This window comes from Octodon degus, unplaced genomic scaffold (genome assembly GCF_000260255.1).
Source record: "Octodon degus isolate 3935 unplaced genomic scaffold, OctDeg1.0 scaffold00031, whole genome shotgun sequence".
Taxonomy (NCBI): Eukaryota; Metazoa; Chordata; class Mammalia; order Rodentia; family Octodontidae; genus Octodon; species Octodon degus.
Genome location: NW_004524607.1, coordinates 9460072 through 9471363, shown reverse-complemented (window position 1 = coordinate 9471363; position 11292 = coordinate 9460072).

Here is an 11292-nt window from a genome sequence, read left to right as displayed (position 1 = left end):
ATGCCTTAGCTTTCACTCACTGTGACAACATACCTGAGACAATGCACTTAAAAGGATGAAAGGCTTCTTTTGTTTCACAGCTCCAGAAATTTCAGCCTATGGAACAGTCCAGCACAGTAGAATGCATGGTGGAGCAGGCCCATTCACCTTATGGCCTCTGGGAAGCAGAAAGACAGAAAGGACTGGGATCCAACAGCCTCTTCTGGGCCACGCCCCCAGTCACCGACGCTTCTCCCACTGGGATCCACCCTGTAAAGCTTCCATCACCTCTCAATATCACTGCATGTTGGGGACCGGTCTTGTCACACACAGGCTCTTGGGGGACACTGAGGACCCAAACTGCTGCATAGAGCAAGGGCTGAGTGAGGAGTCACCATCTGTTCTCATTTGAGTGGTCATTGCTTGTCTCTACCATGGTCACAAGCTTTTCAGATCTTCCCCTTTTCCATCTCAGCCAAAGCTAAGAATGACTACTCAAAGATTCTGGTCTTATTGTTCACTTAGCACATTCGCATTTAAGTATTCTGAGGTAGAAAGGAATAAACACATCGAATGCTGGAAGTTTGTGTATGGATTCTTATAAAATCGATTTTTAGAAAACATTTTTATCTGTTTTCCTTTAACAAAATGATAAATATCTCACTCTACTAACGTCAGTCTCAGTTTAGTAGTGTGAATTTCCAGATTGGTTATAGAATTCTGAAAGTTAGCACTTGAAATAATGGGCTTGTCAATCAACGCCTTTCAGGTGAAGGATCTGTCACTCTAGTTTCAAGTGGTACATACAGCTGCAGCTTCCGGCTTCACCACCAGATGGTGCCAGTACCTCTCTGGTGGTTTTGTTAAGTTGCTTCCTTGTCTTCTGAAGTGGTATTTGAGAGACACTGAAAAGACTGGTTACTTATGCTCTTGACCAAGTTGAAATTTTTATTATGAATTCTGCTTTAGATGTACTTTAAAAAGTGTAAAAGTACATGTCATCCTTCAGAACAATGAATGCCAAAGATCTAAGCAGGCTGAAAGGAATGGAGAGTAATTTTTCTCCTGTAATTAGCCTACTTAATATTTCACTTATGCGACTCTTAAAAACCAGTCTCCACAAGTTAGATCTTTCAAAATTTCCATTTGCTTGCCATCCTCTGCACTATAGCCCTGGTGTTTAATGTTTAAACTTGCTATGGCGCTGCATTCCCTGTTGCTCTCACAAGCTCCTTAGAACGCTTCCTCTCTGGGGCCTTTTGCGCTTAGGAAGTCCCTCCTCCAAAGCGGAAGTCACTCCTCCAAAGAGGAAGGCACTCCTCCAAAGTGGAAGTCAGTCATTCCAAAGAGGAAGGCAATTACCCCTCTACAGTGAAAGTCATTCCTCCATAGAGGAAGTCACTTCCTCTAGCTTTCCTCATGCATCTGAGCAGGACTGCTGCAGCTTGGCCATTTGCTTGCTATCTTGACAATGCTGATCTGACCCATGGTGGCTATGAATAGCTGTAGCTCTTTCTATTTAACCTTTGTGTTCTTGAGATTCAAGGGTTCCCAAGGAGAGGGTGGTCAAATGCTCTGTTCAGAAACTGTATTTTTCTCTAGGAAGATGACCCCAAGCTAACTGGTATCACAGAATACATTCAAAGACAGCTTAGGCCATTCCTGTAGACTCTTTACATAAATGGAAGCTATGCATAGGGGTTCTCAGTAATGAGCCAGAGACAGAGGATTTATAAATTAGTAATGAAATAAGGATGTCATATAGGTTAATAATCCTTTATCTGAAAATCTTGAGGTCATATATGCTTCAGAAATCAGAATGTTTTGGTTTATAAAGGTAATGTGGTATACATGATACAATTTATATAATATGCCAAAAGGTAAAGATGGACAGCTGTGATCAAACCATTAATTTTTCAGCAGGGAAGTATTAAATTCACATTAAATGGAATAAATGGAGGCTAAATGGCCTCAGGTTAGGTCAGGTCAGGGTTTTTTTCTTCCTTTAAAAAAAAATTAGTACAAGTTTGCAATGCATAATGTTTACATTCTTTGTGTGAAGTTGGTTCATAAACATAATATATCTTAATTCCTTTTTTCAGCCCCTTTCCCTTCTTTCCCTCCAGCCTCTTTCCCTTCTTTCCCTCCAGATTTTGAATCCAAATGAGTATTGAAATAAATCTGGTTGTCAGAGCTTTATGGAAGGCAGCTAACGCTGTCAGAGCTTTTCTAGATTTTCAGAACAAGGATAAGTTTTGGATCTGTGTAAGGTGTTTTATGTGTATTAGTTCATTTAATCCTCATGGATTTCTATATTTAACATAAGGATGTGACTATGGAAAATCTACAGTCATACAGCACAGCCAGCAATCAAGCCATGGCCTGACTCTAAATGGCCTGTGACATGCTAAGAACACTTTGACTCCCTTGACATTTGGCTCTTTACCCATCTACTGCACTCCTCTTTATTTTCTTTGTGGTTTGTGAGAAAGGATATGATCAAGGCTGGTGTGGTGACCCAAGCCTGTGATCCAAGCGCCGGTTCTGAGGTGGCTGAGACAGGAGGATGTAGTTGAAGGCAAGTCTGGGTACTTTAGGGACATCAAGACTGGCCTGGACTACCATAATGAAAGTTTGTCTCAGAGAACAAAAGGAAAGAAAGGAAAGAAGAAAGAAAGAAAGAAAGAAAGAAAGAAAGAAAGAAAGAAAGGAAGAAAGAAAGAATATGTTGCTGACACAGTGAGCTGCTCCACCCAGAGGGAGGGAAGGGAGGCTCCTGGCTGGTGCACTCACCCAGCAGCGGGGCCTGGTGGGGGAGGAGCAGGGCTGTAGTGCTGAAGGGCTGCCAGTCAGCGCTCCAAATGTCAGGTGTTCCAGCAGTTAGAGGATCCTGCTGTGTGCTTGGTTTGCACAGCTAACCAGCCTTGGTGTTGCCTGCAGTATTATCTGCCATCTAATTAACATCTCCTGCCCTCTTTTGCAAACTGTAAAGGGATTCTGCTCCATTGAATGGAGCCAGGCAAGAGTCACTTGGCTTAATAAATTTGTCAGCTGGCCAGGGAAGAACTGTTGGCTTTATTTGGTACATTTCCTAAGTATGGGGATGTATTAAAATAGCTGTATTCAAAAGTCGTGCTTTCAAAGTAATTCATGAACCATGTTCCATTTTTACATTATAATTATCCTTTTTTCTTTTTTCCCTTTATATCTTTCCATCTCCCAAATTATAATACTATTTATAGTCTAAAGCTAAGGAAGGCACAATTTTTTTTCCTCTGATGTTTCTTTCTTGTAAAGAAATCAATAGCTTAGCAAAACATGGACACAAAACTCTTTTTGTATGTCTATTAAAATATTACAGGTCACAAAGGATCTATAATCTGAGGTACAGGACAATAAGCTTGTCTTCTAGATGGTGAACAACCTAAGTTTGCAGACCAAAATTAGAGAAAAAGGAGGGCTACAAGGAAAGCCAACTTTTTGGTCCTAGCCTTCCAAGGTGAATTAAGACTCAGGACATATGAGAACTTGTCCTGTAACGTCATGTAACTCGGTAGTGTCCCAAATTTTCTGATAAGAGAGATTATGGGGCCAAAGAGGAAAGTGATTGATGATGTAGAGTGTGCCTAAGGAGAGTCACATGGAGAGAAAACATTCTCTCAGGCTTTCACAGAGAGCACATTGGCCAAGCAATGGCCGTGACTCATCCACATGGCTGATACTGACAAAGGTTCTACAATCTGAGGCACAGGATCTCAGGATAAATCCTGAGGGGATTTCACTGACCTTATCAGACCCAAAAGCTACAACTCTTGTTGCATAGGTCTTGCTTTATCTTGGTCTTAACCATCCAGCAGAAAAGTATAAAAACGAAGTATAAGAAGTAAAGCCATAGTGTTATGTTGAGCTGTCAAATAACTTCTGACATTGGCAGTGAAGCAGAAGATCCAATACTATTATGGACTACTGGACTCTTAGAATATTTTTGCTGAGTTAACACACCTATAATATTCAAATAACAGAACTAAACAAAAAAAAGGGGATACAGATGAATGTCCATTTTGTATCTGTGTATTCAAAGTGGTTAGGATAGATATATAGTTACATTTTCTTAATGAATAGAGGGATTTGTTCTAATGGTGTTTGTAAATAGGATACCATGTCCGCATCTTGTACAGCAATTTACTACTAGGGAGAATGTACGCAATGTGTTAATTATTGAAACTGTCCTACCAATTTGGTTTGAAACTGTCTCATTGCTATTCATTTATCAATAAAATGACAGAAAAAAATAAAAAAAAATAAAAAAAAAGGAAAAAAATCCTGAGGGGATGTCACTGACCTTATCAGACCCAAAAGCTACAACTCTTGTTGCATAGGTCTTGCTTTATCTTGGTCTTAACCATCCAGCAGAAAAGTATAAAAACGAAGTATAAGAAGTAAAGCCATAGTGTTATGTTGAGCTGTCAAATAACTTCTGACATTGGCAGTGAAGCAGAAGATCCAATACTATTATGGACTACTGGACTCTTAGAATATTTTTGCTGAGTTAACACACCTATAATATTCAAATAACAGAACTAAACAAAAAAAAAGGGGATACAGATGAATGTCCATTTTGTATCTGTATATTCAAAATGGTTAGGATAGGTATATAGTTACATTCTATTAATGAATAGTGGGATTTGTTCTAGTAGTGTTTGTAAATAGGATATCATGTCCGTGTCTTGTACAGCAATTAAATACTAGGAAGAATGTATGCAGTGTGTTAATTTCCAGCATACTCAAAAAAAATATTATAAGTCACAATCCTCTTCACAATAGGTACATTTTAAGGAACTCTTTCAATGAGAGAGGTGAAATTTTGTAGATGAAATTTCAGCAGCTTTAGAAAAATAACTCAATTGGAGTATATATGTGTGTCACTTTTTAATATTTTTATCTTTATTTTTTATTAGTACATATTTGCTACACATAATACATTGTGAGTATTTGGCACAAGTACATGACACATTTCATTCTTCTTTCACCCTGTCCCCTTTTCCCTTCCCCTTCCCCCTCCATCTCTTGGGACCCTTCCCAGTTGCAGAAGATCTAGCTTCTGGTTTCCTTTTATCTAGCTTTTATTTTACTCTTTCATTTATTTATATTTTGTGTATCTCATATAAGAGGAGCCAGACAGGATTTAATCTTGTGTGTCTGACTTATTTAACATTATGGTTTCAAAGTGCATCAATGTGCCATTCTAAAGGTGCTTTAAAAATTCCCCCTTGCTGAGGTGGGTGTGGTGGTGCGTGCTTGTAATCTCAACACTTAGGAAGTTGACAATCTTGAGTTTGAGGCTGCCTGGGCTTCATAGTCATAAATTCAGGGCCAGCCTAGACTACACCACAAGGCCTTGCCTCAAAAATGAAAACCAAACCAAAACACAAAGAATCCAAGCCAATGCACCAGATTCCCATTGACTAATTTCTATGAAAGTAAGTAGTAGACATTCATATGTTTATACACTGAGCTTCCCATCAGTTAATAATATTTATGTGCAATAAAATACACAAATTGCGAGTGTTCTGATGAGTGTGCACCTCTTTGTAACTCAGATCCGTCCAGATGTTTCCACCACTCCAGCTCTTTCATCTCCTCCCAGAGTTTCCACCCCTATTCCCCACACTTTTCTGATGTCCAACACAGATCCATTTTGCCTGTTCTCGAATGTATGTTTGCTCATTGATGTTGTGTGTAGCTTCCTTCCTATTGCTGAGTAGTACTTGAGTTACTCATCTATTCTCCATTTGGTGGACATCTGGTCCATTTTTGAGTTTTAGCTTTTATGACTAAAGTTGCTAAGAATATACTTGTACAAATCTTCTTGTAGACATGTGCTAGCCAGTACTTAGGTGTGACCTTGCTGGTTTATAGGGAAGCTATATAATTCATTTCTTAGGAAACTTTTGAAAAGTACTTAAAGGGGCCTGAGCATGGATTTGGTGGCCACTCCATCCCAGAGCGCTTGTGTGAGGACTTCCATTATTCCACATCTCTGCCAGCATTCTTGCTCTTCATCCTGTTGCTGTCGATGTTTTTATCTCTAGCTGTGCCAGTGGGTAAGTAGTAGTATCTCCTTGTGATTTAATTTTCATTTATTTACATGATTGAAGAGAATGTTGAGCATAGTTGGCGTACTTATGGCCATTCATATTCCTTTTTTTTTGTGATGTGTATGTTCAGATCTTATTTCAAAAAAGAGTTGTCTTTGAATTATTTAGTTGTAAAAGTTCTTTAGACATTCAAAAGTAACTGTCAGATCTATGTTTTGTGAATATTTTTTCCCTTGTTTGTAGTGCCTTTGGTTGCATAGAAGTTTATAAATTTTTTGCAGCTTAACAGAATGTCAGTTTTCTCCGAAGTCTAATATATCAATGTTTGGTTGTTGTTTCTGTCTTATCTTGGAAACTCTATTCACCCTTCAATTGGGAAGGTGTTTTCTCCTGGAAGCTTTTTATTTGTTAGTTTTTATAGTTGTGTCAAAGATCCATCTCTAACTAATTTTTCATGTGGAATAATATTTAAGGAAATCCTGTTATTTCAATCCTGTTGTTCCGATATCATTTATTTAAGAGTTTCTTTTAATCTTGGATTTCTTTGGCACTTCTGTAAAAGAAGTCATCTAAGTATATAAATGGAAGTTTGATTCCCAAAACTTTCCACTGAGTTATATCAGTAACACGCTCTTGTTTATTGTAACTTTATAGGTAAGTTTTGAGCTGTGGAATAAAATATACTGTTTTAAATCTTTTATTTTTTTATTTCAAAGTTATTTTGCCTAATGTAGATTCTTTGGATCATATTCTATATTTTAGGATTATTTTGAATTAAAAACATCTTCAGAGACTTTTTTGTCAGCTCAGCCTGCCCTAAGGGCAAGGCTAGCACAGCATGTGGTGCCAGGGAACCAAACCCTGGTCCCTTGTGCCTGCCTAAGCCTACCTAAGCAGGCGCTTTAGACCGCTGAGCTATCTCGCTGCCCCTAGATATTATTTTTAGAATTGAACTATAGATCAAAATCAGTAGACTCCACAATAATATTGAACTTTCCCAGTTAAAGGTACAATGTATATTTCCATGAATTTCCAGGTTTTTAAAAATTTGTTTTAGTAAGATTGTTTCTGCATAAAGGTTTATGTGTGTTGCTACCTTTAGTCCTAAAATTTTGTGTTTTAGATTATTATTTTAAATAGAATTTTACAAAACCACATCCCTTTCTGTCTGCTACTGGTATGTAAAAGTTACAATTTATCTTTTGGGAAGAATATGAGCTTATCTTTATTAGATATTTTGTTTCTGGAATTTGAGAGATTACAAAATATAGAGATAGTATGGATAAAACTTAGTCCCTCAAATAAACATTCTACCCTGGAGTTAAATAAGAGTCCGTGGCTGCCTGCAGCCCCAGTTCATACGTAACTGTTAGCTTTGTTCCCAGTGCAGACAGGATTTCACTCAGTTGCTCACTTGGGACTGAAACTTGCAGCCGGAATTCCTGCCTCAGACTTTCTCAGTGCTGGAACTCCTGTTGTAAGCCAGTGTTCTCAGCTTAACTCTTTAAAAAATATGTGTATTTAAGACTAGCATGCCTTAAACTCAGAGGGAAACTGAGTGGCATGTAGAGAGTTCCCACATTCTTCTGTCCCCCACAGGAACAGCACCCCTTTGTACCACAATCCCTCTTGGGATTAGGGCATTATCTGTTATAAAAAGTAAATCCTTACTGACACATCATGATTACCAAAATTCGTATATGTTCTTTTTTTTTCGTATTTTAGGAAAGGGTCTACAGGGTCTTCAGGGTCTCACTACTAGATCAGACTCCTAGTGATCCGCCTGTTTACAGCCTCCCAAGAGCTGGGATTATAGGCACGCGCCACCACACCCAGTCTCTGCCATTTCAGTGCACCCGTATGTTTTCTTTATGTTTGGTTTTCTTCATTTTGAATATGATGGGCTGAGCTGTAGAGTTTTGGATGTCTATCCTGCACTGTGTTCTCTGAGCTTCCTGGGTCTGTGGTTTGCTGTCTACCACTCATTTAGGAAAATTTTCAGTCATTGTTGCTGCAGGTATTCCTTTGGTTCTGTTTTCTCTTTCTTTACCTTCTTGTACCTCTGTTAAGGCATTATGTTACACTTTTTGTAGTTATCCTATGTTTCTTGGACGATCTGTTTGATTTTTTTCTGCATTCCTTTTTTTTTTTTTTTTTCCTGTTTTTCAGTTTTGGAAGTTTCTGTTGATCTATCCTCAATCCCTGAGATCCTTTCCTCTGGGCTACCCACTTTATTGAGTCCATTGAAGGCACTTTTTTGTTTTCATTACATATTTTTATTGCTAAAATCTCATTTTGAGTATTTGTTAAGAGTTTGCCCTTCTTTGCTTGCATTAGTCATCTGTCCTTGAATGCTACCTGCTTTTTCCATCAAAGCTCTTACTTAGCATACTAATCATAGTTATTTTAAGTTCTCAGTGTGATAATTCCACCATCCTTGTCTTATCTTAGTGCGGTTTGAGGTTGGCTCTGTTTCCTTATACTGTGCTTCTCTTTAGTATACCTTGTACTCAGACATGACAGATGCAGTTCTTTTTCTCTATTTGTCTGCTAATGGGGTTTCTACTTCTGTAAGTTGAGTTTCTTTGTACGGTCTTGTCTACTTCTAACTTGGGGAGAAGTGGTTTTTCTTTTCGTTTCAATTATGTGTAAGTTCTAGGAAGAGTTGTTGATTTTCAGTCTGGTCTGCTTTTTACTTATTGTTAGGCTGCAGCTATAACTTTCAAACTCCTTACAGACTTGCTGAGAAAACAGAAGTCTCCCAGTTTAGTTATAAATTGCATTTATCTAATTATAAGCGAAGTTGAAAACTTTGTTTTTTGTATTTAAGGAGCATTTGAATGCATTTCAGTGAACATAGCTCGTTTGTGCTCTCTGGCAATTAAAAACTTTATTTGCAAGTCTTGTCCTTCTTGACTGTCAAGAACTCTTTGTGTCATGGGGAGATTAGCTCTCTGTCTACAAGATGATGTTCATTTTTTAGCATTTATCTTTCAATTCCATTTATGCTTTGTTTTGTTTTTCTTCCAAACACTTTTAAGAAGCAAATTTATTAGCACTTAAAAGGTTTCTGTGTGGAGCACTAAAAATAGAAATTGCTTTCAACCCAGCTATCCTTCTTCTAGGTATTTTCCTGAGAGAGTTAAAGAAATCGGCTCACACTGATACACGCAGACACATGTTCATAGCAGCACAACTTATAACAATGAAATCATGGAAGCGGCCTAACATGTGGCATTTAGCCAGGCATGGTTGTGCCTACAATCTCAGCATTCAGGAGGCTGAGGCAGGTGGTTTGCCATGAGTTTGAGGCCAGCCTAGGCTACATAGTGAGTTCAAGACCAGCCTGAACTACAGCATGAGACCCTGCCTCAAAAAAGAAAAAGAAAAAGAAAGAAAAAGGAAATGCAGTATCTATACATAATGGAATACTAATATTCTGCCATAAAGAAAGACAAATTGGAAATATTTGTAAGAAAAGTGGATGCTCCTTGAGGTCATGTCATATCATACAGTAAAATAAATCAGAGATGCAGTTTAATTGTTACATAGTTTCTTTTATGCGAGGCAACCAAAGTATAAGTAAGTTAAAGAGAAAAATGAAGCTAGATAATGAAGCAAGCAGTATAGAAACAAAGTTCCTCCAAGAGATGTTTGCCCTGAGCATCACATTTTTCCCTGTCTCATGGCTTATGAGCCCATCCTGTTCTTTTCCTCTCCTCTGACCGAAACGCCTACACAAATGTTTTTCATTTGTACTTTTGTTCTCCTGAGAAAACTAAGGATAAATAAGGAGCAAAATAAGAGATATAGGAAACAGAAGGATAGAGCTTTCACAAATGGAAAGAGCACCAAGAGAGGAATGGAGGAGAAGGCAGCAGAAGGAGAAAGACTTTTTTTTTTTTTTTTTTTTTTTTTTTGTATTTTAGGGAAGGGTCTACAAGGTGTTCAGGGTCTCACTACTTGATTGGACTCGTAGTGATCTGCCTGCTTACAGCCTCCCAAGAGCTGGGATTACAGGTGCACGCCACCATGCCCAGTCTCAATTGCCATCTCAGTGTGCCCCGGGGCAGCAGGGCTGGTATCGCAGGCCTGGGGATTGAACCCTGGCCCCTGCGCCTGCTTGCAGACTCTTATAATCCACTGAGCTATTTGGCCAGCCCTAGAAGGAGAAAGAATTGAGACGTGTCACTAAAGACCAAGGATTGCTCAGATTGTTTTCCTGAGTCATTCTCACGGTGGTGAATCTCAGTGAAGCAGCCCTTCTGGGCCTCTCCGAGTTGAAACTCAGTCTAGACACCGAAGAACTTGTCATCCTCTGTGCTGCCGTGGTCACCCCTGTGGTCACATGCGTGTGTCAGTTCCACATGATGAGCCTGGCCATTGTGTATGTGAATGTACATTAATAAAATTTAAAGACTTTTAAAACAATTTCTGGGTTCTGGTTGAAGTGAAGATCTAAAATAGTTTGGAAATGCATACAGCTGAAGAAGAGCTATGTCATCATCATTATCATCATCCCTTGAAACATTGTCATTGTCGTAACCACTGCTATTGCTCGAGGGAAGGAGTAGACTTCTCCAGAGTGAATTTTCTTCATTTATGCAAATGTCTCTGATGAATTGTGTAATGTAGCAAGAGAGACCTCTGAGAGGCAAAGCAGAGAGAGGAGAAGCAATCTTTTGCTCAGTGAAATAAAACTGTGTCCCTCTCCAGGAGCGTAGAGGTGGAGGTCTGAGGAGCAGAGGGAAAGGAGCAGAAGCAAGCACCTGCATCTCACACCTCAGTCTAAGCACTGGTGTTTTCTCAGGGATGTAGATACCACCCAAAGCTTTACCATATCCTTGTTTTTAATTTTTGTGCTGAATCAAGGCAGTGGGATGGGCAAAGTTATTCAGGGTTATTTTCTTCAAGGATTAAGTCGTCCTTTTGGACTTCTGATATGAAATAGGCAACACCTAGCTGAATGCTGCTGGGGAATTCTGTGCCCAGGAAACTTCAACGGGGGATCTACCCACCTGCAATAACGACAGTGCCGGGAGGCACACACGCAGACCCTGTCTTTCTTTCTCTTGGCTTCAATTTGTGGGAATGGCAGCAGCTGGCTCCTGTTTGCCATTTGTTAACCTGCAGCCTCTTCTTCTTCTTCTTCTTCTTCTTCTTCTTCTTCTTCTTCTTCTTCTTCTTCTTCTTCTTCTTCTTCTTCTTCTTCTTC